This window comes from Plectropomus leopardus, chromosome 3 (assembly GCF_026936395.1).
Source record: "Plectropomus leopardus strain MGB_pleo_1.0 chromosome 3, ASM2693639v1, whole genome shotgun sequence".
Lineage (NCBI taxonomy): Eukaryota > Metazoa > Chordata > Actinopteri > Perciformes > Serranidae > Plectropomus > Plectropomus leopardus.
In genome coordinates, this window is record NC_142178.1 from 381,161 (window position 1) to 406,317 (window position 25,157).

Genomic DNA, 25,157 nt, shown 5'->3' on the forward strand with positions numbered 1-25,157 from the left:
CACTCTTCAAACAGAAAACATCTTTGAATATTGGGGAGCAAATGTCTCTTCACTGACAGATCCTGAAGTGGCCCAGGAAACAAGGAATTGTATGGAGGAGCATTTTGGTAAATGCTGTGAGGTAGGGGTGAGAGCACTGCCCTCTGTAGGTAAATTAAGAGAAAGTTTCCTGCTTTTTAAAGGACAAGAGTGGGAAATCAGTACCTGTTTGTCAGAATCCTGGTAAATGTGTGGTAGGACTACTTGGTGTTAGCAAGTAAGGAAGATCTGGTGAGAAACACTGGATGTGTGGTTTGATCACAAATCTAAGGAGGTTTCTTGTATAATACAGATGTAGTGAAGCTACTGATGTCTATGCTCTGTAGGCCCATGTTGAACTGGTAGGCCATACATAACTGCTTTTGTTTGTTTAACTGTAGGCATATCACTAATAATATAATAACTTAGTCTTTTAGGAAATTCAGCCCTTGTCTCCCCCCTGTTGAGCCAGAGCAGTCAGCCTGCTCACCTTCCCACCATCTCCTTTAATTAGGGCCCCAGATTGAGCAAGGTAAGTTAAACTGGTATGGTAATGTAGGAGGGTTATTCCTCCCGAGGTATTTTCACTGGTTTATATCCAGTTGATCATGTTTTCCTTTAATACAGACTGTCAGACTGCTGCTTTGCCTGAACCAGTCTATCCATATCGCCTGGCCTAAATTATCTACTATGTTAAACTGAACTCAAATATAGTTTTGTGTGTATTTTCCAGGATAAGTATACTGTTGCTTTGACAATTTAGTGCCACACTAACCCTAACTGGATGCAGGAAATGTCTTTTATACTCTTGTGAAAGGGCCCAGGTCTGACAGACATTTTGCAGAGGATATAGTTGCTGTTTGTTGGATATATATATATATATATATCTATATGTATATACGCCTCTTGCCCAATGACAGCTGGGATAAGCTCCAGCCCCCCTGCGACTGTTAAGAGGACAGGTGGTTTATATATGTGCGTGTGTGTGTGTGTGTGTGTGTGTGTGTGTGTGTGTGTAGTTAAACTGGGAGTTTTTGAAGTCTTCAAAGGTATCTAGTACTAAAAGAAGAAGAAAACAGGTACATTATCTGTCCTAACCTGTGCTTGTATGCCATGCAAATATTGTGAATATTGCCTTGAACTGTTCAATGACAGTGGCTACTGTGGTAGAGATTAGTTGCAGCAGTTTCAGTGTACATTGAGAAGTAATCCACCACAACCAAACACTGTCTGTTCCTCCAGTCAAACAGATCTGCACCAACCTTTTTCCAGGGTCTGGCTTGAAATTTGGTTGGCAGTATACGTCTCACACATCAGTGTAACAAAGTTCCGTGCTCAGTCCAGGGGCCTCATCTACAAAGGGTGCGTACACACAAAACGTGACGTACGCCCTTTTCCACGCTCACGTTCAGATGTATCAAGAGTGAAATGACTGTGGAAATGTGCATTCCACGCCAATTTCATGGCTGGCGTACGCATTATTTCTACTGCTTTTGATCCGTTGGCGACTCTTAGAGGTGATGATGGGAAACTGTTAAAAATGTCAATTACTCCTCTGAGTGATATGCACATCAGAGACACACCGATGGACGTTTAACACATCCACCTGTCGGCAATTAGATGAGTGGATATAAAACATGCACAAAATGGTGCAGAAAATAATGTTAACAACAATGGCAACTTAAGCATTATTAGAAGATATTGCAAATGGCATATTGCGAAGAGAATGCATATTTAGAGACCCAGAGGATTTCAATTTCATTCAATCAATGTACAGATCGTATGTGATGCGCAAATGCAATTAACAAACATTGTGGCAAGGTGGCCTAGATCAATGCACGATTAATTCATTCTAATGAGCAGCATGGTTGGGAATAGGCTCCAAGCTGGCACGGTGTGTGATGGGTGGCTTCTTTGTGAGTAACTAATTCATTTGTTTAATCGTCAATAATATCAATAATAATATTAATCCCCCTGACATGTACTGAGGATATGCGCCCCTGAATATCATCCTATCTTCGCAGCATATTACTTGTCAGTAGCCCAAGTTAGTGTTTTTGCTGGTTAAACTACAGATTACAAGCTTTCCAACAAGCACCTGTTTGTCTCTGTGTGTAAAATAATTATGTCAATAAAGACGTGCGTAAAGTTTGAAATCACTTGATCGGTCTCTTCTTTTCCCCGGCGCACTGCTGTGTTTGTTTACAACAATAGTGTGTGATCCATGTAAGTAGTGTGTAAAAATAACAACTGGAAACTGTAAATCCATTTTGTACATAAAATATACCTTGTCTCATCCTCATTCTCTGCATGCATGGGAGCACCTTGTCGAGGTTTTTGATCCCAGCAGCGGTACAAACACAGTGCTTATCAGGAACTGCTCACATTCCGCAGTGAGGGCTAAAGCCTCGTTTTTTATTTGAGTGTATCTTTTTTCTGTGTTGCTGAGTGCCCTTGAAGCATAGGAAGCTGGTTTTACTGTGCCACCCTCTTGTCTGTGGAGGAATATGACTTGCTTTCTGTCGTCGATACATCAGCTGAGACTGTTGTCTGCGCCTTTGCATTGCAAAGTGCCAAACCTGGTGGCTTATTCAACTGTTGCTTGATGCTGTCAAAAGCATTCTGTTGTTAGTCTGCCCAGGTCCACATGCTGCTCTCTCAGTTGCTTTGATTTTTTCCACAAGGTGAGGAAGATATTTTTCTAATTGATTAACAATTCCCAGAAGCCTTAACCCACTCACACCATTTGTGTGACTGCTCTCACCTTATCTGATGTTCTCCAGTCCCGTCTATGATCTGTCCCAGAAACTTGACGGATGTCTTGGAGAATTTACACTTCTCAGTTTTCAGCATCATGACTTCATTTCTGCTGCTTAAATTCAGCCGGCAGTTGTGTGTCAACAGAGAGTTTATAAAAATTGGTTTTAAAGAAGTGATTTAAAAGAGGTTCGCAATTCTACAAGCCTTATTTTCTTGGGCATGTCGCTCTAAAGCTAAGGGACCCTGATGGCAAAAGCTTGGTCACCTTTACATTTAAGCCTCCACTTTGGAACGGCCAGAAGGGCACTACTGTTGGATATAAAGGATGCCAATTGGAGAATATGGGGTCAACATTTCCAGTATATAGTGGTTTGACTTAAAGTTGCTGGGGGGGGGGGCTGTCAGGTCGGTGCCTGACAATTTGGAATACTCAGTACCTAAACTCAGTGTTTCTCAAATACCCTGGTTGCTTTCCTTCTTGAAATAATCACAAGACTACATTTCTATGAATGTAACAACAAATATATCCATAGCTCAAACAACCAGTTAATCTCAGTGTGAGTCCAACAGTTCAATCAAGCACAGTTCACATGTAACATTCCACATAAAACTAAACACAGTCGCTTATTTAGTCTTTCAGTTCTGATCAGGTCAAGAGAAAGCTTCCCACCAAACAATATATTTCCCATCAACTGATATTGTTAATTTAATCCCATGATGTAATCACAGATGTTCACACCAAAGTTAACAGGTCTGAAGAGTCGGGTTAAAGTATGGAGTCCGGGATTTCTCGCCCGCCGATCTTGTGTCTCTGCTCCCAACAAGGAACTGTTGGTAAAGCTCCAAAGTGTATGCTGACGTCCTCATACATTGTGCAACTTCATTTCATGTACAGTACTTCCACAAGAGCAAGCAGCCACGGTAGCTGTTAACTAACTTTCACTGTGCTGCTGGGATGAGATTCTTCTTGCGATCACTGCTCTCCAGCGGACTTGCCAACCCCTGACTGGCCGAAGCCATCTTTGTAGGTGGGATTTATAAAGTCATAGAGGGCAGGCACTCAGACAATGAATGTACATGTCATGAATGAATTGTGAAGAAGCAGATGTGCGTGCGATGTGACCAGCCTAGCCATCACAAGCTTGGGGCCAGACCAACACAAGCTTCAAAGTTATCAGCAAAAACTTGCAAAATCAGTTCTAAAATAAACAGGGAGCCAATGAAGAGAAGTCACATTGGGATTATGTGATGTTATCTGATGCACTTCAAATTGTCTCATTGTGTATCATTGGTCTGAACTAAGCTTCAAGGGTTACACCCTTCTGAGAAAATATGTTTTCATGCAGAGTGAGCAAACTAATCACAAAATTCCACTGATGGTGTATTTGAATCTGTGACTTATTTACAGCTTAGCATTTACACCAATACTTTTGTGTGTGGTTTAAATATGAAATATACTGTATACAAAACACTGGCACCTGGAAATCAGCACCTCACCTGCCATGCTCGTGAAAATAAGAGAAATCTTCCAACTATGTACATCTTACCTTGCCCCTTCTTCTTTAGTGAAGTTTTATGGTGATTTCATTCATAAGTGTTGCTGAACTGCAACTCTTGGCCATCTATTCCCACTTGACAGAAATGTTCATGAATGATTGTTTTATGATTTTTTTTATGATTTGTGGAAAGAAAAAAAATTGTAATTAGACACTGAAGTAAACAGAATTATAAATGAAATTTTTGAATCAGTCATCCCAGCTACCATTGTGTGAGAGGCTGGGTACACCCTGGACAGGTCACCAGGCTATCACAGGGCTGAAAATAAGGGCTGGCACATTCACACCTACACTCATGTCCACACCTGAAGTCACCAGTTGTATCAGTTGTCTTTGGACAATGGGAAAACCTGAAGAATACTATGCTGACACAGGAAGAACATGTAAATTCCACACACAGGGACCACAACTGGCTGGCAGATTTGAACCTGGAGCCCTCTTGCTGTGAGGCAACAGAGCAAACCTCTGCATCACACCTCCTTTCATGTGATACTATTCAAATTTATGCAACAAGAACATTTTTATAACCCATCATCAACTAGAGAGTTTGCACTGTTTCCATGGACTGTGTGTCAATATCATCTGTGGAACTTGAACACACACAGCATTTTTTTAAAGATGTTCCTCACGTTTCTGTGAAGATCAGGCCAACAGGAACATTTTTACAATGCTACCACTTGATTTTCACTCAGATGCTGTATAATATTTCAAGTTGGCTTAGGTAGGAAGCATGCCTTGTTGCTCTGACTTGTAAGAGAAAACTGGCTAAATTTGGCTGCAGTTGTTGAGCTTCGTAACATAAGAGGCAGGGGGTACATGATTTCCTGAAGGGTGAGAGGGCAGTGACACACATTATGAAAAATGACATTATGAAATAAAGTCAGTGGCAATTTCAAAAAAAATATTATTGATATAAAACTTGATATAAGATGTCTTATTTGGGGAAAGGACAAAATGAAATAAAAACAGACATATGCAAGAGGGCATTTAAGATGAAAAATCATAAAGATTAAAATTTTTTAACTTTGGTTTTAACAGTTGTAATGGGAGTTCCCATTTCTCATCATCATCTCTCTCTCTTAATCAGCACTCTCTATTTGATCACATTGTTAGTGTCTTGTGACAAACCACTGTGTGTTGATCTTTTGGTGTAAATCCTTGTTCTCTCTGTACTGTGCATGATGACGTATACTGTGTGATAAACCATGTCATTGTTTCTCTTTGTCCTGTTTGAAGGACAAAGTGTAACCAGGTCCATATAATTCACTATATTTTATTTCTGCATCACCACTGCTCTGGGCCCTTCCTTTTGCATTGTCTCATGCTGGAGAGTGCAGGGGTCCTTTTGCAAATGCCTGAATTAAACTATCAGAAAGACAACTGTTGGCTCAGTGTTGTACTTAACAAATTTCTAGAACACAGTCTATTCAATTATTTAATGAATTGTTAGTTCATTAATATATTTCACACAATATGTCCATCTGATTATTTCACAATGTCATATTAAAATTATTTAATGCTGAATACTTTGGGGTTCCATACAGGGAAATGTACTGCTGGCGTGTTCACTAGTTACATATTATACCTGAGAGGTAGAGGTCAGTGATGGTCAGATATTACACAATGTAACACTTTCCATTTCTTTTTCCTTCCAGTTAACTCTCCACCCTGTAACTCAACACCCTCAGCTCTATTTGAGGTCTAAGAGAACAGATTCACCAGGACACTCTTTCAGGTAGGATATATGTGTCTATTTTCATTACACATACCATATATATACTGTAAATTTTAATTTTGCTGTTCATCTAAGAAAAGACATTATGGTTTGACTTAAAATAACAATGGTATTGCTTATGTAACATATGTCACTAATGGAACATGTTATATAAACTAGCACACAATGTTGTTATTAAAATAACTTGACTGACTTTTGGTTTTACAAGGGACACAAATACAAGGTACAAGGTGGAATTATTTGAAATTAAAATTTGTCCCTAAATCCTCCTACTGTAACGGGTGTGGTAAAGACCCAGATGCAGTACCGTAACCAGGATTAGTTGGTAATGACTTTTATTTAGACCAACACAATTCAGACACGAAGCAAGATGAGGTAATTCAGCACACAGTTCGTTCTTCGGGTCGGAACCCACAACACAGTCTCTGGAGGGAGATCGAAGCAACGAACCGAAGCTGACGTCACTCGGCGTGGATGTGGAGGAAACCCCGTAGCACCACAGCTCGACAGCACGTGTGGAGTTACCGTCGAGGAGAAGGCGGAAGCGTGGTCGGGGACAGGCGGAGGTTCCGAAGCCGAGTGAGCAGTCCGATGATGCAGCGGTACCGATGGGGATGGACCAGGAGGATCGTCGGGGCCAGGCGGAGATGTCTTTACCAGCGAAGCAGATCAGGGACGCCAAAACGGAGCTCGTGGTCGAGGACAGAAGGCAGGTAGGTTTACCGGGGATCAGGCGAGGAGAGCAGGTCGGGGACAGGCAGGGTCGGCTTTCGGAGATCTGGCAGGAGAATGCTGGAGAGTCTTGCATAATGCGTGAGAACAATCTGGCAATGAGAGTGTGTGTGTGGCAGGCTTATATACTGGGTTGATTACTGATGAGATGCAGCTGGAGGTGAGTGAGTAGAGCAGGCAGAGTGGGCGTGGTCAGCAGGTAGAGTGAGCAGAGGAAGAGTGAATGGAAAAGTACTGAGAAGGGGGAGAGGAGCAGGAATCGTGACAGGACCCCCCCCCCAAAGGGACGGCCCACAACGTCCCAAAACGAACCACAGAAGCAGGGCGGGCGGCAGGGGCCCGGAGGAGGGTCAGAACTCCTCAGAGACCCCAGACACACTCCCCGTCGTCGAGAGGACATCACCGAGTCCGAGGCAGAACCCACGTCGTCATCCCAGGCGGCGCGGACACAGGAGCAGGACGGGAAGCAGAACCGGGACCCCCACGTGCCGAGGCGGGTCCGGAGGGCTGGTCGGGATGTTGCCGATGGAACTCCTCCACCAGGCTGTCATCCAGGATCTGGCGTGCTGGAACCCACGATCGCTCCTCCGGACCGTACCCCTCCCAATCGACGAGGTACTGAAGGCCCCTACCACGGCGGCGAGAGCGCAGCAGGCGGCGCACCGTATAGGCAGGGGTCCCATCTATGATGTGGGGAGGAGGAGGAGGTCGGGACGGAAGTTGCAGAGGGCTCTCCCGGAACGGCTTGAGTCGGGAGACATGAAAGGTGGAATGGACCCTCATGGACCGGGGTAATCTCAATCGGACCGCCACTGGGTTGATCACCTTGTCGATGGGGAACGGACCGATGAACTTGGGAGCCAACTTCTTGGAGTCCTCCTTCAAGGGAGATCCCGTGTCGACAGCCACACCTTCTGCCCCACTTGGTAGGCTGGAGCCGGGAACAGCGCCGATTAGCGGCCGTGGCGTAACGTTCTGCGGACCCCAGTAGAGCAGATCGGGCCCGGGTCCAAACCTGGCGGCAGCGACGGATGAAGGCCTCTACAGAAGGGAAGGCGGTCTCCTTCTCATGGTCGGGAAACAAGGGAGGTTGAAACCCATACGCACATTGGAATGGGGACATGCCGGTAGCAGAGCTGGTGAGAGTGTTATGAGCGTATTCTACCCACATCAGATGCGAGGACCAGGAAGCGGGATGTCTGGATGCCATACAGCGGAGTGCTGTTTCCATCTGCTGATTCTTACGTTCTGTCTGGCCGTTAGACTGGCTGTGGTAACCGGAGGACAGGCTGACCGAGGCACCCAGGAGGCGGCAGAATTCTCTCCAAAACGAGGAGGTGAACTGGGGACCCCGGTCCGAAACCACATCAGTAGGAAGACCATGGAGACGAAACACGTGTTCCAGGAACAACTCAGCAGTCTCTTTAGCAGATGGAAGTTTAGGCAGGGGCACGAAGTGAGCCATTTTACTGAACCGGTCTACCACTGTCAGGATAGTGGTGTTGCCTCCCGACAGTGGCAGACCGGTTACAAAGTCCACGGAGATGTGGGACCAGGGACGATGAGGCACAGGCAGGGGCTGAAGGTGACCAGCAGGAGTCCTCCGGGGAGCCTTATTCTGGCTGCAGACTGGACAGGCGTTGACGAAGCCAGAGATGTCCTCATCCATGGTGGCCCACCAGAACCGTCGTTGCACCACCTCCTTGGTACGGGCAATGCCTGGGTGACAGGTGAGCCGGGAACTGTGTGCCCACTGCAGAACCTCGGACCTCAGGTCTTGTGGGACAAAGAGCCGACCTGGCGGACAGGAACTGGGCCCCGGCTGGTCCTCCACCGCCGCTTTGACCCGCTCCTCGATGGCCCAGGTGAGGGCGGCCAGGAGACAGGAAGCAGGAATAATACTGTCCGAGTTGGAGGAGTGCCCCTCTCCAACCAGAAACTGACGGGACAGGGCGTCAGGCTTGATGTTACGGGAACCAGGTCGGTATGACAGGGTGAAGGTGAATCTGGCGAAGAACAGAGCCCACCGGACTTGACGGGAGTTCAGTCTTTTAGCAGAGCGGATGTGCTCGAGGTTTTTGTGATCAGTCCAGACGAGGAAGGGGACCTTGGTTCCCTCCAGCCAGTGTCTCCACTCCTCCAAGGCCAACTTAACTGCCAGCAGCTCACGGTTACCAATATTGTAGTTCTTCTCAGCAGGGGACAAACGACGAGAGAAGAAAGCACAGGGATGGAGCTTCTGGTCCTTGGCAGATCGTTGAGAGAGAACGGCCCCCACACCCACATCGGAAGCGTCCACCTCCACCACGAATTGTCGGTCAGGGTCCGGGATCAGGAGGATGGGAGCCGAGCTGAAGCGTTCCTTGAGTGTACGGAACGCTCCCTTCGCGGCCGGAGACCAACGGAAGGGGATGTTGCAGGAGGTGAGGGCCGTAAGAGGAGCCGCCACAGCACTGTAGCCCCGGATGAACCGCCTGTAGAAGTTGGCGAAACCCAGGAAACGCTGCAGCTGCTTGCGGGAATCAGGAACAGGCCAAGAGGTGACCGCAGAGACCTTAGCCGGGTCCATCTCCATATGGTTATGGCTTATGATGTAGCCCAGGAAGGAAACTGATGTGGCGTGAAACTCACACTTCTCGGCCTTCACGAAGAGGGAGTTGCTCAGCAGGCGTTGCAGGACGGTCTGGACGTGGTGAACGTGCTCTTGCTTCGTGTGGGAGAAGATCAGGATGTCGTCCAAGTACACGAACACGAATTTGTTGAGCAGATCTCTGAGCACGTCATTGATCAGAGCCTGGAAAACGGCCGGGGCATTGGTTAACCCAAACGGCATCACCAGGTATTCATAATGTCCAGTTGGTGTGTTGAAGGCCGTCTTCCACTCGTCCCCCTCACGGATCCGTACCAGGTGGTAGGCGTTTCGTAGATCCAGCTTGGTGTAGATGGTGGACCCTTGTAGGAGCTCGAACGCCGAGGCGATGAGAGGAAGAGGGTAACGGTTCTTAACGGTGATGTCGTTGAGACCCCGGTAATCAATACAGGGTCGCAGAGAGCCATCTTTCTTGCCTACGAAGAAGAACCCTGCGCCAGCGGGAGAGGAGGAGGGGCGGATGATGCCAGATGCCAAGGCCTCCTTAATGTAAGTGTCCATGGCCTCTCTTTCCGGTGCCGACAGGGAATACAGACGTCCCTTGGGGGGGACAGAGCCAGGAAGGAGGTCAATGGCGCAGTCGTAGGGACGATGTGGAGGCAGTGACGTGGCCCTCATCTTGTTGAAGACCTCTCGGAAGTCATGATACTCTGGGGGTACCATAGAGAGATCTGGCGTGGAGCAGGAACTGGAACTGGGAGCTGGCACTGGCGTGACCGTCTGTTGAAGGCAGATCTGATGGCACGAAGGACTCCACCCCAAAATGGACCCCGTAGACCAGTCGATGTGGGGGTTATGCCGACGCAGCCAGGGGTACCCAAGGATCAGGGGAAGATTAGGAGACCTCAGCACATGGAAACGGATGGTCTCAAGGTGTGTGCCTAGCAGGAGCATGGAGATGGGCGTGGTCTGGTGGATGACCCTTCCCAGGAGGTGGCCGTCTAGTGCGTTGGCCGGAACAGGACGGGGCAGAGGGTCCAGCTCGATCTCCAGCTGCCGAGCGAGTTCCTCATCAATGAGGTTAACATCTGCTCCAGAGTCTATGAAGGTGGCGAGAGTGTGGGACCCCTCCGCCAACAGAAGCTGAACATGGAACAGGGGCCGTTGATAGGGGGCAGAGTTCAATGATCGGCTCAGCAGGATGCCCCCATCTACCGCTGAGCCCTCCCTTTTGCTGGACACCGTGAAACAAAATGGCCGGCCTGGCCACAGTAGAGACAGAGGTTCCCACGACGTCGTCTCTCCCGTTCCTCTGGTGACAAACCGGTGCGGCCCACCTGCATGGGCTCGGCTCCTGAGGTGAGTTCAGAATGGAGACCGGGGTTAGCAGGTGGCCCATGCTGATGAACGGAGAAACGGTGTTCAGCCCCCTCCAACCGTTGCTCTCTCCTTCTGGCTTGAATCCGCCTGTCTAGCCTCGTGGTCAGTTCAATCAAGCCATCCAATGAGTTGGGGAGGTCGAACGAAACCAGCTTGTCCTTAATGTACGGAGCTAGCCCGTTGAGGAAGGCGTCGCATTGAGCCGCCATGTTCCACTCACTCAGTCGGGCCCGGGTTCTGAAGTCGATGGCGAAATCAGCGACCGTTCGGTTCCCCTGTCTCTGGCTCAGAAGACCCCCAGTGGCGTCAGGTCCTGCTGGTACTGGTCCGAAAACCTTTCGTAGTTCCTCCGCGAAGGACTGGAAGGAGGAACAAGCTGGCGTGCCTCTCTCCCATTCCGCCGTTCCCCACAAGCGAGCTCTGCCGGTGAGGTGATTAATGGTGAAGGCGACTCTGGCTCCCTCCGTGGCGAAGGTGTGTGGCTGCAGGGCAAACAGGATCGAACAGTTCGTCAGGAACGGGTTACAACCCTCTGGATCCCCGGCGTATCGTTCAGGAGCCCCCACCCGAGGTTCAGATGCCGGGCTGAGTGTCTGTGGCAAAACAGGTGAAGCTGGGGCCGGTGTTGGTGGAGCATGCTGAGTCAGCGAGGAAGCCATCTGCTGCACTTGGGTGGCTAACTGCGTTAGCGCACGCTCCAACGCCGAAGCCGATTGGCGAGCTTCGGTTGCGTTCGAGGTGAGCTGTGCTTCGTGCTGTTGCAGCATTCCCTCGACGCGGGCAAGACGGGACTGGAGAGCGGTGTTGTCTGCTGGGTCCATGTTTTGCCAGATTGTACTGTAACGGGTGTGGTAAGGACCCAGATGCAGTACAACTGTAACCAGGATTAGTTGGTAATGACTTTTATTTAGACCAACACAATTCAGACACGAAGCAAGATGAGGTAATTCAGCACACAGTTCGTTCTTCGGGTCGGAACCCACAACACAGTCTCTGGAGGGAGATCGAAGCAACGAACCGAAGCTGACGTCACTCGGCGTGGATGTGGAGGAAACCCCGTAGCACAACAGCTCGACAGCACGTGTGGAGTTACCGTCGAGGAGAAGGCGGAAGCGTGGTCGGGGACAGGCGGAGGTTCCGAAGCCGAGTGAGCAGTCCGATGATGCAGCGGTACCGATGGGGATGGACCAGGAGGATCGTCGGGGCCAGGCGGAGATGTCTTTACCAGCGAAGCAGATCAGGGACGCCAAAACGGAGCTCGTGGTCGAGGACAGAAGGCAGGTAGGTTTACCGGGGATCAGGCGAGGAGAGCAGGTCGGGGACAGGCAGGGTCGGCTTTCGGAGATCTGGCAGGAGAATGCTGGAGAGTCTTGCATAATGCGTGAGAACAATCTGGCAATGAGAGTGTGTGTGTGGCAGGCTTATATACTGGGTTGATTACTGATGAGATGCAGCTGGAGGTGAGTGAGTAGAGCAGGCAGAGTGGGCGTGGTCAGCAGGTAGAGTGAGCAGAGGAAGAGTGAATGGAAAAGTACTGAGAAGGGGGAGAGGAGCAGGAATCGTGACACCTACATCTTTTGCCATTGAAGGTCTGCAGGCTCTGTAGATGGGAACCAGTGATGTTCTGGGCAGATGTAATCACCCATACACTACTTACTATCATAAATATCATAAATAGTGGACTTCCAGGTGAAAGTCTGCTGTTTGTTAGACCCATTCACCGAACCTTCCGCCCATCCCATGGGGTGTTTCTTGCTTGTTATACAAGGAAAGTTGCCCACTCCTGAGGGAGCCTTTGTCAGCCACCTAGGTCCATTGACACTGGGAGTGAGAACAGGCTGCCCATTCTCAAACACAATAGACAGAAAGGCAAACCAGCATCCTGTATAGTGGACACACTGTGTATTGAAGGACAGTTGTTCCCTACCACTACACTGTGGCTATTCTAGCAGGAAAAAAAAAAACCCTCTGTGAACATTGCTTAAATTAGTTATTTATACATTTTTGCATTTTGAATGGTAGAAAAACACATTTTTAAACTCAAAATACAGCACCTTCCCTCCATAAATAACTGTGGGGATGAGCACTTTTGTGGTGGTTGGGGTTCTAAATAACTGATTAAAAAGCAAATATTACCAAGCTGATGGCTCCAAATGGTGTGATAGTTCAAATAATATGTTTTTTATTTTTAATCTAATACTAATAAAATGTAAAGAAGAGTAATATTTCTCCAAAGGCTAGGGACAGAAAAAAATTGATGTTTCTGTAGAATGAGCCTAATACACGGGGCAATATTACAAGGCACCAGTTCCTAGTAAGTTGTATGTATATTTGTGTATGTGTGTGTGTGTGTGTGTGTGTGTGTATGTAGAGAGAGATAAATATACCATTATCTGATTATCATGTAAATATTAAAACCGACAGCACCGCTGTCCTTATACCGCCGATTAGCTGCTGTTGCTAATAAGCTAAGCTACTACGAGAGGAATGCTCGTGTCGTGAACAAGCGCTGTTCGCTTTAGAGCACTCGACTCGAGTAACTTGTGTGAGCGAGCCAGTGAGTCGGGTACAGTCGGTCACACTCGTGACGTTCGGCTGTCGTTAATCACTTCTACGCATGCTCTATGGGCCAGTGCACTTCATGCCAAGCCCCCAGGAAGTGCGCCACCCTCTGAAGCAAAATTTACATAGTGGCCGAAAGTGGAACTACAGCGTCACGTGGCCCAGAAAGACTATTCCCCATTTGTTAACACTGGGAAAGAGTGTTTCCCATGTTTTTTTGAGACATGTTGACTTTTCAGAATATATTTTTTTTAGCCATTATTAAAAACATTAAGTCCTAAAATGCGCTATTTTCTGATTCAAGATTTGGAATTCGGTCTTTCTCCAGACATAAATTGAATGCGCATCGGACCCGCGGGATTCTACCGTGAGAGCGCGCATGTAACTCTAACAGTTTCTGACATAGCACAGGCTTCGTACCGGCTGTAGTAATGGATATTTTTGCTGTAATTCATCATTTTTTAATCACAATTCATAATTTGTACCATTTTACAACACATCCATATGCTGTTGGCTGTAAAGCCTGTAATATGGACGACTTACCGTGTCTGTATCAGAGACTGTATATACAGTCTACGCTCTGTATTCAAGCTACCGGTTATCAGTGAGCAGCGGCGCACTAGAGACAGTTATTGAAAGGTACTGAACATAGTATTTTTAAAAGTTGAGCTGTGTGATAAAACACGGGGCAATATTACCACCACCACCTTTTATAACCTTTTTATGGGCACAACGCATTCTGATTCTGTTAATATGATTTCTCCGGTCGAGATTACGATATGATTCCCTGATGAGTTGTATGTGTGTGTGTGTGTGTGTGTGTGTGTGTGTGGAGAGAGAGAGAGAGAAAGAGAGAGAGAGATAAATATACCATTATCTGATTATAACGTAAATATTAAAACCGACAGTGCTGTCGTTATACCGCCTATTAGCTGCTGTTGCTAATAAGCTAAGCTACTACGAGAGGAATGCTCGTGCACCGGTGCTGTTCGTTTTGAGCACTCGGGTCATCTGTGTGAGCGAGCCAGTGAGTCGGAGTCAATGCTCGGGTACACTAGGCCGCGTTCGGCTGTCGTTAATCACTTCTACGCATGCTCTATGGGCCAGTAGATCTGAGTATTTTACACTTTTCTAAACCCGGAAAAAGAGTTTTCTCTGCTTCATGCACCACTGAGCAGCTCTCATAGGAATGAATGAGGCCCCGCCCCCATGGCTGTATCCAGATTTATAATAGATCCATGTGCTTCATGCACCACTGACATGGATCTATTATAAATCGGCCACTGAGCAGTTCTTATGGGAATGAACGAGGCCCCGCCCCCATGGCTGTATCCAGATTTCACTATAATACATACATCCATGGGTTGTTGACTGTTGTCACCTGCTCGTCACTCAGCATTTAGCTTCGAAATGATTGATCATCATGCCCCACCACAGGGATACCCCACTCTTGATTTTTCTACGAAACCATGGTGTGTCAGAAGAGTCACTATCACGCATGGCACAAGATAACGTACCGCAGTGAAGATAGTTTTATGTTTTACACCTTTTATAATTTTTATTAATTTTTCATATGTAAATATTAGCATTTTAGCGCAATAGCTCCTAGGTCATGTGACCAATGGACTCAAAATTAGTGTGGGATGATAGTACTCCACTGACTGCATGAGATACACCTCTTATTTTTACATTTTAAATCTCCAAATAATTTTTATTAAGTTTTCATATGTAAATATTAGCATTTTAGCTCAATAGCTACCAGGTCATGTGATCAATGGACTCAAAATCAGTGTGGGATGATAGTACGCCACTGGCTGCATGAGATACACCTCTTGTTTTTACATTTTAAATCTCCAAATAATTTTTATTAATTTTTCATACGTAAATATTAGCATTTTAGCTCATAGCTCCCAGGTCATGTGACCAATGGACTCAAAATTAGTGTGGGATGATAGTACTACTGGCTGCATGATATACACCTCTTATTTTTACATTTTAAATCTCCAAATAATTTTTAGTAATTTTTCATATGTAAATATGAGCATTGTAGCTCAATAACTCCCAGATCATGTGACCAGTGGACTCAAAACCAGTTTGGGATGATAGTACTCCACTGGCTGCATGAGATACGCCTCTTGTTTTTACATTTTACACCTATTTATAATTTTTATTAATTTTTCATATGTAAATATTAGCAGTTTAGCTCAATAGCTCCTAGGTCATGTGACCAATGGTCTCAAAATCAGTGTGGGATGATAGTACTCCACTGGCTGCATGAGATACACCTCTTGTTTTTACATTTTAAATCTCCAAATAATTTTTATTAATGTTTTATATGTAGCATAGGAGCGAATGTCCGTCGAATGTCCAACATAAAACTATCTTCACTGCGGTAGATAACATAAGTATATTTTCATGCAGCACATTTTTTCTGTGGCCCGTTTCACACAGCGCACGTCAGGAGCGTATGAGCAACTGTGTTGTTTTTCCATGTCGGCATCCATTTTATTAAGTTAGAGCATCCACACTGCCCTATGGATGTATACTGCCCACCTGAGCAGCTTGTCAGGAGCGTGTCTGCTGCAGCATATCTAGAGAAACGGTGGCTCGACAAGTTTTTAACGCACATCACGCGTGTTTGTCGGCAGAAATAGATAGATAATATGGTGTTTTGATGATTATATTTACTCTAGACCATGTTTCACTGCAGTAAAAAAGTAATCTCTGTCACAGAGATGAGAAAATACAAAGACATCAGTTTTACTCTAACGTTCCTGTTCCCTTTCAAAATAAAAGACCTCTGACAGCGTCTCTGTGAACAGAATCCCATCTGTTGCTGATACAATGCATTTTATTTTAAAACATATACAGGGCTGTGTTGTCTGCAATGTGTGAGCTTTGTCGAGTTCATAAATGAGTGGAATTTGTGCTTGCAAATGTGTAAATATATTATTAATATCTGCGGGCATAAGTGAGGTGTGCTGTGTGGAAATGGGCTTATTGCACTGTAGGCCCGAGGAAATTTACATCCAATCAGAGCGAGGATGGAATATCAACAATTGTAATAATAACAACAACAGTAAAGACGGAGAGTGTATGAGTGTTTTCAATACTGTTGTGGTGGAATTTTGCAGCAGTTACCAGTCTTGTTCATGAGTTAAAATGTATTTTTGTCTTGATAGATTGATGCCACAATTATTGACTTTATGGATGATGACACTCTTGCGGGCTGCATTCCAATATATGGAGATCAGATAGCAGCAAGATGCTTCTGTTTGGAAAATAAAGGTAGTGCAATGGAAACAAGAAAAAATTCACTGCTTTAAAAACTAAAGAACAGATGGGCATTGATATGAATGATGATAAAAAATCAGATCAGGAGGAGACTTCTGCCCCAAAGAGGACAAGAAGATATGTAAAACAAAGCAAATGGGCTGAAAAAGCGACCAGAAAAGTTGAGTTGGGATGGATTTTTGACAGTAAACACTTAAGGAAACACAGGGAAGGAGGAACAAGAACCCTTGATGTACCCAAAAATTCAAGACAATCTGACATACTACAGTATGCTAAATAACTTTTCTTCCCAAGTGGAAAGGGTAAATATGGAAGTTTTGAGCAACTCACTATGTCACGACATATTAGACTATCAAGAAGAAGCTGTATTTGATGAAGATATCCTGTTGGGGAACTGTATGATGTACTAAGAATGGGGTTTTTAAGATTTTACTTTTGCACAAAGACTCTGACAGATGAGGAGGATGAGGAATATAATGCAGAAAAGTCAGATTTAAATGATATACAACTGACAGACACATGTAAAGAAGATGAGCAAGCTACTCAAACTATTGTCATCCTGTCATGAGATTTGGAAGTTGATGCAGATGTATCAGACACATCTGAGGTGATATTTCGGCCCTTTTCTTGGAGAACCCTTGGCGAGTCAACTTGATGACACTTTGATACATCAGTTTGAAGACAATGAACTGGGCATCACAACCATCACACTTCCATCAAGAAGCACAGAGCACATTCCCCCAGACACAGCATCAGGCTATCAAGAAGGAAGTTCTACAACTTCACATGATGTGTTATGTGTCACCATAAAACTTCACAGGGTCAGTCTTCTGGAAGAAATGATTAGCCAGTTCAAGGACCCAGAACTCCTCAAACACCCCCTTAAGTACACTTACTTACAGAAGCTGATGAAGATGGTGTTTCAAGAGATGTGTATGCTATATTTTGGACTAAGTTACTGGACCACACAGCTGAAGGGGAGGAGCTGAGGGTTCTATGTCTCCCAAATGGCAGGAAGAAGAATGGAAATCTATTGGCAGGATTCTTCTTAAGGGATTTAAAGACCATGGATACTTTCCCTGCCGCCTTGCCCCTGTTTTCACAGTGGCTCTTATTTTTGGTGAGAATGAAGCCTCAGAGGATGTGCTGTTTGAAAGTCTTCTCCTGTACAAAAGTCAGTCAGACAGGGGTCTGATAATTGCTGCCTTAAAAGAAGAACTTGTAGATGAGGATAGAGATGAACTACTTGATCTTTTGGACGGCTTGGGTGTTAAAACCCTTCCAACACGAGAGAATTTAAGGGGAATCCTTGTAAAAGTGGCACACAAGCAGTTGATCCAAAAACCAAGACATGCTGCAGAAAAAATTTAATTAGTAAACAAAAATAAAAAGTACAAATCCTGTACTTAGAGAAATACTAGGAAGAGCCATAAAATAGTTTAAAATCATTTGTTGTCCAGAATGATTTTGGGATCACCGGGACATCCCCATACATAAAAGAACACATCAAGGTATATCAGGGTGTCTCATATGATATATGGTAATTTAAAGGCCATCAAGCTCTTGGTAATACTTTTCTTATGTAACAGTATGCAAATAAATGGTGCTAGTTATTTTTTCTTTTAATCCTTCCCAACAGTCTCAGAGTTTGGAGAGGCAGAAACCTCACATCATAAGCAAACACAACTGTGAACTCTGCTGCAATGTGGAATTCATTGTTGACCTCAGGGACATGTCCCAAACATTACATTTTAAGTAAGCAGATATATAGGGTATGAGCATTTTTCATCAAACTCATTATTTACTTGTTTCTATTTACAGACCAGGAACTGAAAAAACAAAAATGAACCTGAGTTTTTATAAATTTCCCTTACAACTAAGAATACAGTATTGTTCAATACTTACTTAGCCTGTAGTTAACATAAAATAGACCTGCCTAATGCTCATGCAAGTTTTTAACAGTCTATAGGTCTTTAAGTATGTGCGCTCTCAGGAGGAGATATAGCTCTATGGCTTGATCTGCTGTGGTTGGTGAGTGTAAGAAATTCTCTGCCATTATATGGCAACACAAGTTGAATGCTGTTTCATCGCAAGGATAAGGTCCTCTCTGTTGGCATTCTTGTTTACAAGCCTCCAGTGCTTCCTGAAACACCTCTTTCAGGTGATCTTGCCCCCTAAATAGTTGAGGGATTGTGTACATGAGAATGGTATGTCCACTCGGAGCTACTGCATTTCTACTTCGACATATGATGTGGGTATTCCACAAGTGTCTAACTTGCTGTAGCTCTTCCTGTAGAGGAGGAATACCAATGAAAACAAAGTTGCCATGGAAAAAGATTTTCTCTCTCTCAAACCTTACCTCTCTCACTCTCTGTGTGTGTGGATGCACATACACACCCAAACTCTCTCTGTCAACCCCCCTCTCACTCTCTCATACACTCTCTCTTTTTTACCCTCTCCCTCTCACACATACTCACTCATACACACACACACATATTCTCTCACTCACTCTTACACACACACACACATATTCTCTCACTCACTCACTCACTCTCACACACACACCCACACATTCTCTCTCTCTCTCTCTCTCTCTCTCTCTCTCTCTCTCTCTCTCTGTCAGAATTGGATCATACATGCTATATACCTCAGCGATGTTCAGACAAGTGAACAGCACGAGCTGCTTGTCCAAAGAGTCTCCAATTCTGGGCATGATGTTCTCAGAAAGGCCTACCAGCTTTCGATCTGCTGATTGTGATTACTGGATCCAGTAATATAACAGTTGCTGACATGTCAATCCATACTCCATCGTATGAATCTCTGTATTTCTGCCATTGTGACTTTTTTCGTTCCCAAATCTGCGTGAATTCTGGCAGCCGTCCCCATCCTCTTCTCAGCTTCTGCTATGAAATAACCAGCAATGAGGATCGCTGTTTGTTGAATAGGCATGAAGCCAGACCACAAATCTAGAAAAGCCATTAATTGCTCCATTTATGCATATGCCATATGGCTTTAGTTTGTCATATGAGTCAACATGCCACATAAAATTAGGACCTGGGTTTATGTAGATGTGTCTCATCAGGCGATGTCTTCGCCTTTGCTGAACGCCATGAGGGTCAAGAAATTTCAACAAATGCCTTTTGGTACTCTGTGTCACGACATACCCAGCTTGGATACAGTTGAGATGATGCAGTTTGTATCCATTGAGCCTCCTGTGCCCATCCAGCTGATCAATAAGAAATGACGCAACCTCCAAAGGATTGGACTCATTCTTTCTTTGGTACAGCCCCATGCATTTTAAAATTTCTTCTGAGTGTTCACATACTAATCACAATATCATCCAACGTGTTCAATAACAGCAGAATCTCACCATGTCTCAGTCCACGCATGAAGTGGAACTTGATCAAACACTGTAAATGAGCCATATTCTTAATTATTCTAACAATATAAATGATCACCTTATAACGTGAAACTTTTCATTTCACGTTTTTATAATGTGAAACTTTTCACGTTATAACGTAAAAACTGATCCGTGGCAGCAAGACACTTCCGTATGTTCCAGCTCTGACACTTGGTCACACAGTGAGGATAAAGATCCTTGTGTTTTGTCCAGAACACGTTGAATTGACTCATTTTTCGTGTCAAAATGAGTCTTCAGTTCACCTTTGTTGCATTCAATAGCATCTCAGATTGTTTGCAGAGACACTTCAGCGCCCGCCATTGCAGAGAGAAAAAGTGCTTAATTTCAACACATCTCAGTTCACTTGATTCCCAACCTTTTCTGGATCAAAATAGGAGTAAATCGGCCACTTAGATTAGTCACAAATGGACCATTTATTGAGGCAATCTGAGACCAACCACAGATGTTCAAGCTACAGCAGCCATCTTGAGAAAAGGCTAGTAGTGTAGTTGGTTGATGGGTACTAGTTGAAACTAGGGCTGAACAACTAATCGATGGCCTACTGCAATTTTCAAATCATAGGCGCAATATTTGTTAAAGGAGCAAACAGCAGAGATGTCTTGGCCTACACATCATATTCTACAGACTCAAGAAAACATTATTTGGTGCAGATCCCCACAAAAATCATAATTATGTTTGTTTTTCAATTAAAATCAGAATGATATAAGAAATTAATATCACAAATCATATTGCAATTGCAAAATCAGTCAAAATAATCACAATTTGATTTTTTTTTTAATTGTTCAGCCCTAGTTGAATCCAGACTATATTGTTTTGGCTTTTAATCTTACCAATTATCAAAGAAAAATGTTATGCACTTGCTGCTTTACCTGATTTCTTTTGTTTTGTAGCACTGCTGTGTTTTTGTGACTTTCCTTTGATGCAGTGAATAACATTTACCCTTAGTCTGAAGAGATAATTTATGGTATATTGTTGAAATGATTTCATCCTGGAAGACTGAATTGTAAACTGGGAGCTTTTTTGTCTTATGTGAGTCGATGGTAAAGAATGCTTTGCTCAGGAAACCTGGAGGTGAGGATGTCACTGAAAGTACAAGTTACAAAATTTTTGAACCACCGCACCCGGAGACAGCTTGTCAACATATTGGCTAGACATATGACTGAGAATCATGGTTAAGCGTTTCTTAAATGAATTGTTCATTTTAAACCATTTCAGACTAAAAGGCTTTATATTAAGAAAGAATGTAATGAATTTTCAAAATGTATGGCATTGAATTAACATAGCTGGGACCCTATAGTCATTAGTGGGGTACTTGAATTGTCTGTTTTTGTATTTTAAGAATATGGTCTTGATCTATTCTATATGAGAATTATTATGTGATAACTTCTGTTGGGTGCTGTATAAATAAAACTAACGTGAAATTAATTATTATCTTTGCTCTAAAGGAGGATGCCTTCCTGTAAGCAGAAGAAGACGTATGCCCTGGGAATTATTGCACTCTTTCCTTCACTGAAGGATCCTTTTTCTCCAAAGGGCTATGTAAGTTTTAAAAAAGGATTACTTCCAGAAAACACCAGTTTTACAGACTAGAGCTCTGGGACTTTAGTTAACATGATTGATGCACCATAGTTACATACTTAAACAGTGATGTAATTTCAACATTCTAGAACATTTGGTCTACGTTGTTGATACTGACCTAAAAAATTAAAAATGTGGAGTAAACTACAAAATTCAACTTGGCCATGAAGATAGTCATGAAGATGCAAAACAACAATCACATCAATGAAAATGTTCCCAGTGGCAATCAAAATGAATTGGGTTAATAGGATATTACAGATGGATTAGAAAACAGCAAACCTATTACTTAAGTAACTGTCCTTTATTTTCACAGTGCAGTTACTGCACTTTCTGTAAGATCAATGAGTGATAAACCTTTGTAATGATTTTTTAAATTACTTACAACAGGAGCATTTCTATGATGGGGAAAAAGGCACTGGACATTTAGCATGGCGCCTCAAGACCATGTCCAGGAATACAGAAAAACGGCCAGCCAAGGCAGCCACAGTGGCTTAAGCAACAGGACCAAAGCGCCGGAGATTAGCAGCCACATTGCCAGAGCAGCTTGATGGAAATGCCTTCAGGGAAGCTAGTTCATTTCTTGTTCACTCTCCTGATGAAGCACGTGTGTTTCAGAAAATGAAGATGAATTTAAAACATTCTCACGCTTTTTAGATGTCAAAGGACTGGTGAGTTGTGCATTTCTTTTTTGTTTTGTTTGGTTGGATGTAAGCAATGTCAATACACTGACCACTGGCTTGATGTATTTGCATGCGTGTATGATCAACGGCTGAATCAAGACTTCCTGCTGCTGTTTGGAGCTGAAACAGCCTCCACGATGCTTGAGAAGTGGGACACAGCATTAAGGCCCAAGGTTATCAAAGAGGCCAAACACCTGACTCAGTCAACTGAGCTGTGTTGACTTCTGAAAGCTGCTGAGAAACTAGTGAAACTAGCTAGTGCTATTTACTTTGTGCATTCTAAGTAGATGCTAATGACGTGTTTTGCCTCATTTTCCTCTTGATAGACTGGGACAGTGACATGGCTTCTCTGCTGCTCCTTCTCCATCTCTTGCCGCCCACAGCTGGACGGTAGAGGGCCAAGATAAGTCCCAGTGATGCAGTAGACAAAATGGTACACTTTTACAAGGTATGTTATGTCTCATATGTTAAAATCCAACAAGCCAGTTTTTTTCAGTTATATTAACTTAATTAGAGAAACTTGCAAAGACATATTCTTCCTCAACAATTCCTCAACAGCATGTACTTCTTGGGGACACATGGACACACACAGTTTGCCGTGGCCTGTTTAGCAAGTCAACTTTTCTGGTGTCCCACAGACCCAAGTATGCAGTGAGTAGTTGAAAACTTGCTAGTTTAAGGTGTTCATGTTATTACTGTCATTATTCTGTTTTTAGTCATGCTACAGCATCAATGAACACCTGCAAGGAAGAGAGGGTAAACAACCATATATCCTTGCTGCTGGCCAAACCCAGAACAGGATTGACCCTTTCTACATCGTCGTGGACAAACAGCTCATTCCCTGCCAAGCTACCGGCTCGTTGGGTGCTTTTGATTAACTATTTAAATCCCACTACGTGTTCAACCTGTCTTATGATGAGTCCCTGGTACGGCTTTACACTTTCGTGCAGTCAGCAATTTATAACATTGATGTTACAACAGATGAATGAGTCTCCAAGAGTTTGTGAGTTATGTGCAAAACTCATCAACTAAAACAATGAGTTGCAGTCAGACCCACAGAAGTTATCTGTGACTCTTAACAGCCTACAGTTCTTTCATGTTTGTCACAATTTTTCTTTGGACATTATGCATGACATTCTTGAAGGGGTGGCTCAGTATGAACTCAAGTTACTGTTGGAGTATCTGTCAGAAAATGTTTTGTCAAAACCTGATCTGTTGTCCAGAATTTATGCCTTTGACTATGGGTACATGGAGCACAAAAATCGTAATCAATGATTAACTTGGACAGTAGTGGCAATAATATAGGACTCAATTCCATTCAGACTCTTTGTCTTGTAACAAACACAACACAGCACCTTTGCTTTTTGGTGACAGTGTGCCAGAAGGAAACCAAAACTGGATTTTGCTGCTGCTTTTACTGCAGATAATTAACATCATATTTCCTCCATCTGTTACACTAGGCATGACTGTATATTTAAAGCATTTAATAATGGAACATCACGACTTCTTCAAACAGCTGTATCCAGATAGAAACCTGATCCCAAAACATTCACTATCCGGCTTGTATAAAAAAAAATTGGACCTAATACATACAGTATGTGGAGCATGAGATTCAAGGCGAAGCACAGGGTTTTCACTCTTCAAAAACTCAACTCAAACTTCAAGAACATCACTAAATCTCTTGCAAAAAGACATCAGATGTCCTTAGCATATCATTGGGAGACATCTTCAAACCATATTGAGTTTGGGCCCTTGAAATCATTTAATGTGGGCAATGAGGACAATAGTGGCATGTTTGCCCAAGCTCTGCATGTTGAATCTGTACCGCAAGACATCTACTAACTGGGTAACTATCAGTGGGACAGAGTACAGGACAGGACTAATCATTTGCAGTGGGATTGAACATGAAATGCTTGTGTTTTGCAGAATAAAAAAAGATACTTGATGATGAGAAAAGATGTTCTCAAAGCAGACAGTCTTGTAATATATAAGCCTTTTGACTTACAAAGTGCTTATGGTGGAGATGAGAGCCTCTATATTGTATCATTATTTTCTTTGTAAATGTAAACATAGATTTAAGTTGTGCCCAATCCCCATGGGGCTGGGAAGTTGGTTTTTGTCCCGAGTAATAAAAAATAAAAAAAAAGATGAAATGATAAGTTTGTTTTTTTAATTTAATTTAATTTAATTTTAATTTAATTATACTTGATCACTGTTAAGTCATGTGGGTCAGCACTTTTAAACTTCTGTAAGCACAGATGGTAAAGAGATTTACAGCATGATAGTGTTTATAACTTTTTCCGTAGCCTTGCAGGTGACTAGAAGCCTTTTCAGATTCGGTGAAAACATATAATTTTATTATGGTGATAAACACTTAAAAAATACACTTTCATGTGTCATAAAACAATACAAAGAATGTTAAAAATTAACACTCCGAATGAAAGTAAATAACACAATTTAGTGTTAATTTTTAACATTCATTGTGTTGTTTTATGACACATGAAAGTGTATTTTTAACACTTATAGTGAAAAGAAGTAACACAATTTAGTGTAAAAAATACACTTTCGTGTGTCATAAAACAACACAATGAATGTTAAACATTAACACTCATAGTGAAAAGGAGTAACACAATCTAGTGTTAAAAAGACACTTTCATGTGTCATAAAACAACACAATGAATGTTAAAAATTAACACTATTAAAGAGTTAAAATATTAACACTATCCAAAGAGTAACTTTAACTCAGAATCTGTGAGAATTATATAAACTCAGGGAAAGTGTTGATTTTACACTCATGATTTTGCTGTGTGTCAAATGATATCTAAATAGTTTCACCCACTGTTAACTTCAT

General features: G+C 43.6%; 3 pseudogenes; all 3 read left to right on the forward strand.

The window, feature by feature from the left end:
* The first annotated feature begins 11,947 nt into the window (after nt 1-11,947).
* LOC148189842 (uncharacterized) lies at nt 11,948-17,195 on the forward strand (annotated as a pseudogene).
* Nucleotides 17,196-17,214: 19 nt separating this feature from the next.
* Nucleotides 17,215-17,998, forward strand: LOC148189843 (uncharacterized; annotated as a pseudogene).
* Nucleotides 17,999-21,085: 3,087 nt separating this feature from the next.
* On the forward strand, nt 21,086-23,338 carry LOC121942020 (uncharacterized; annotated as a pseudogene).
* Nucleotides 23,339-25,157: the final 1,819 nt, after the last annotated feature.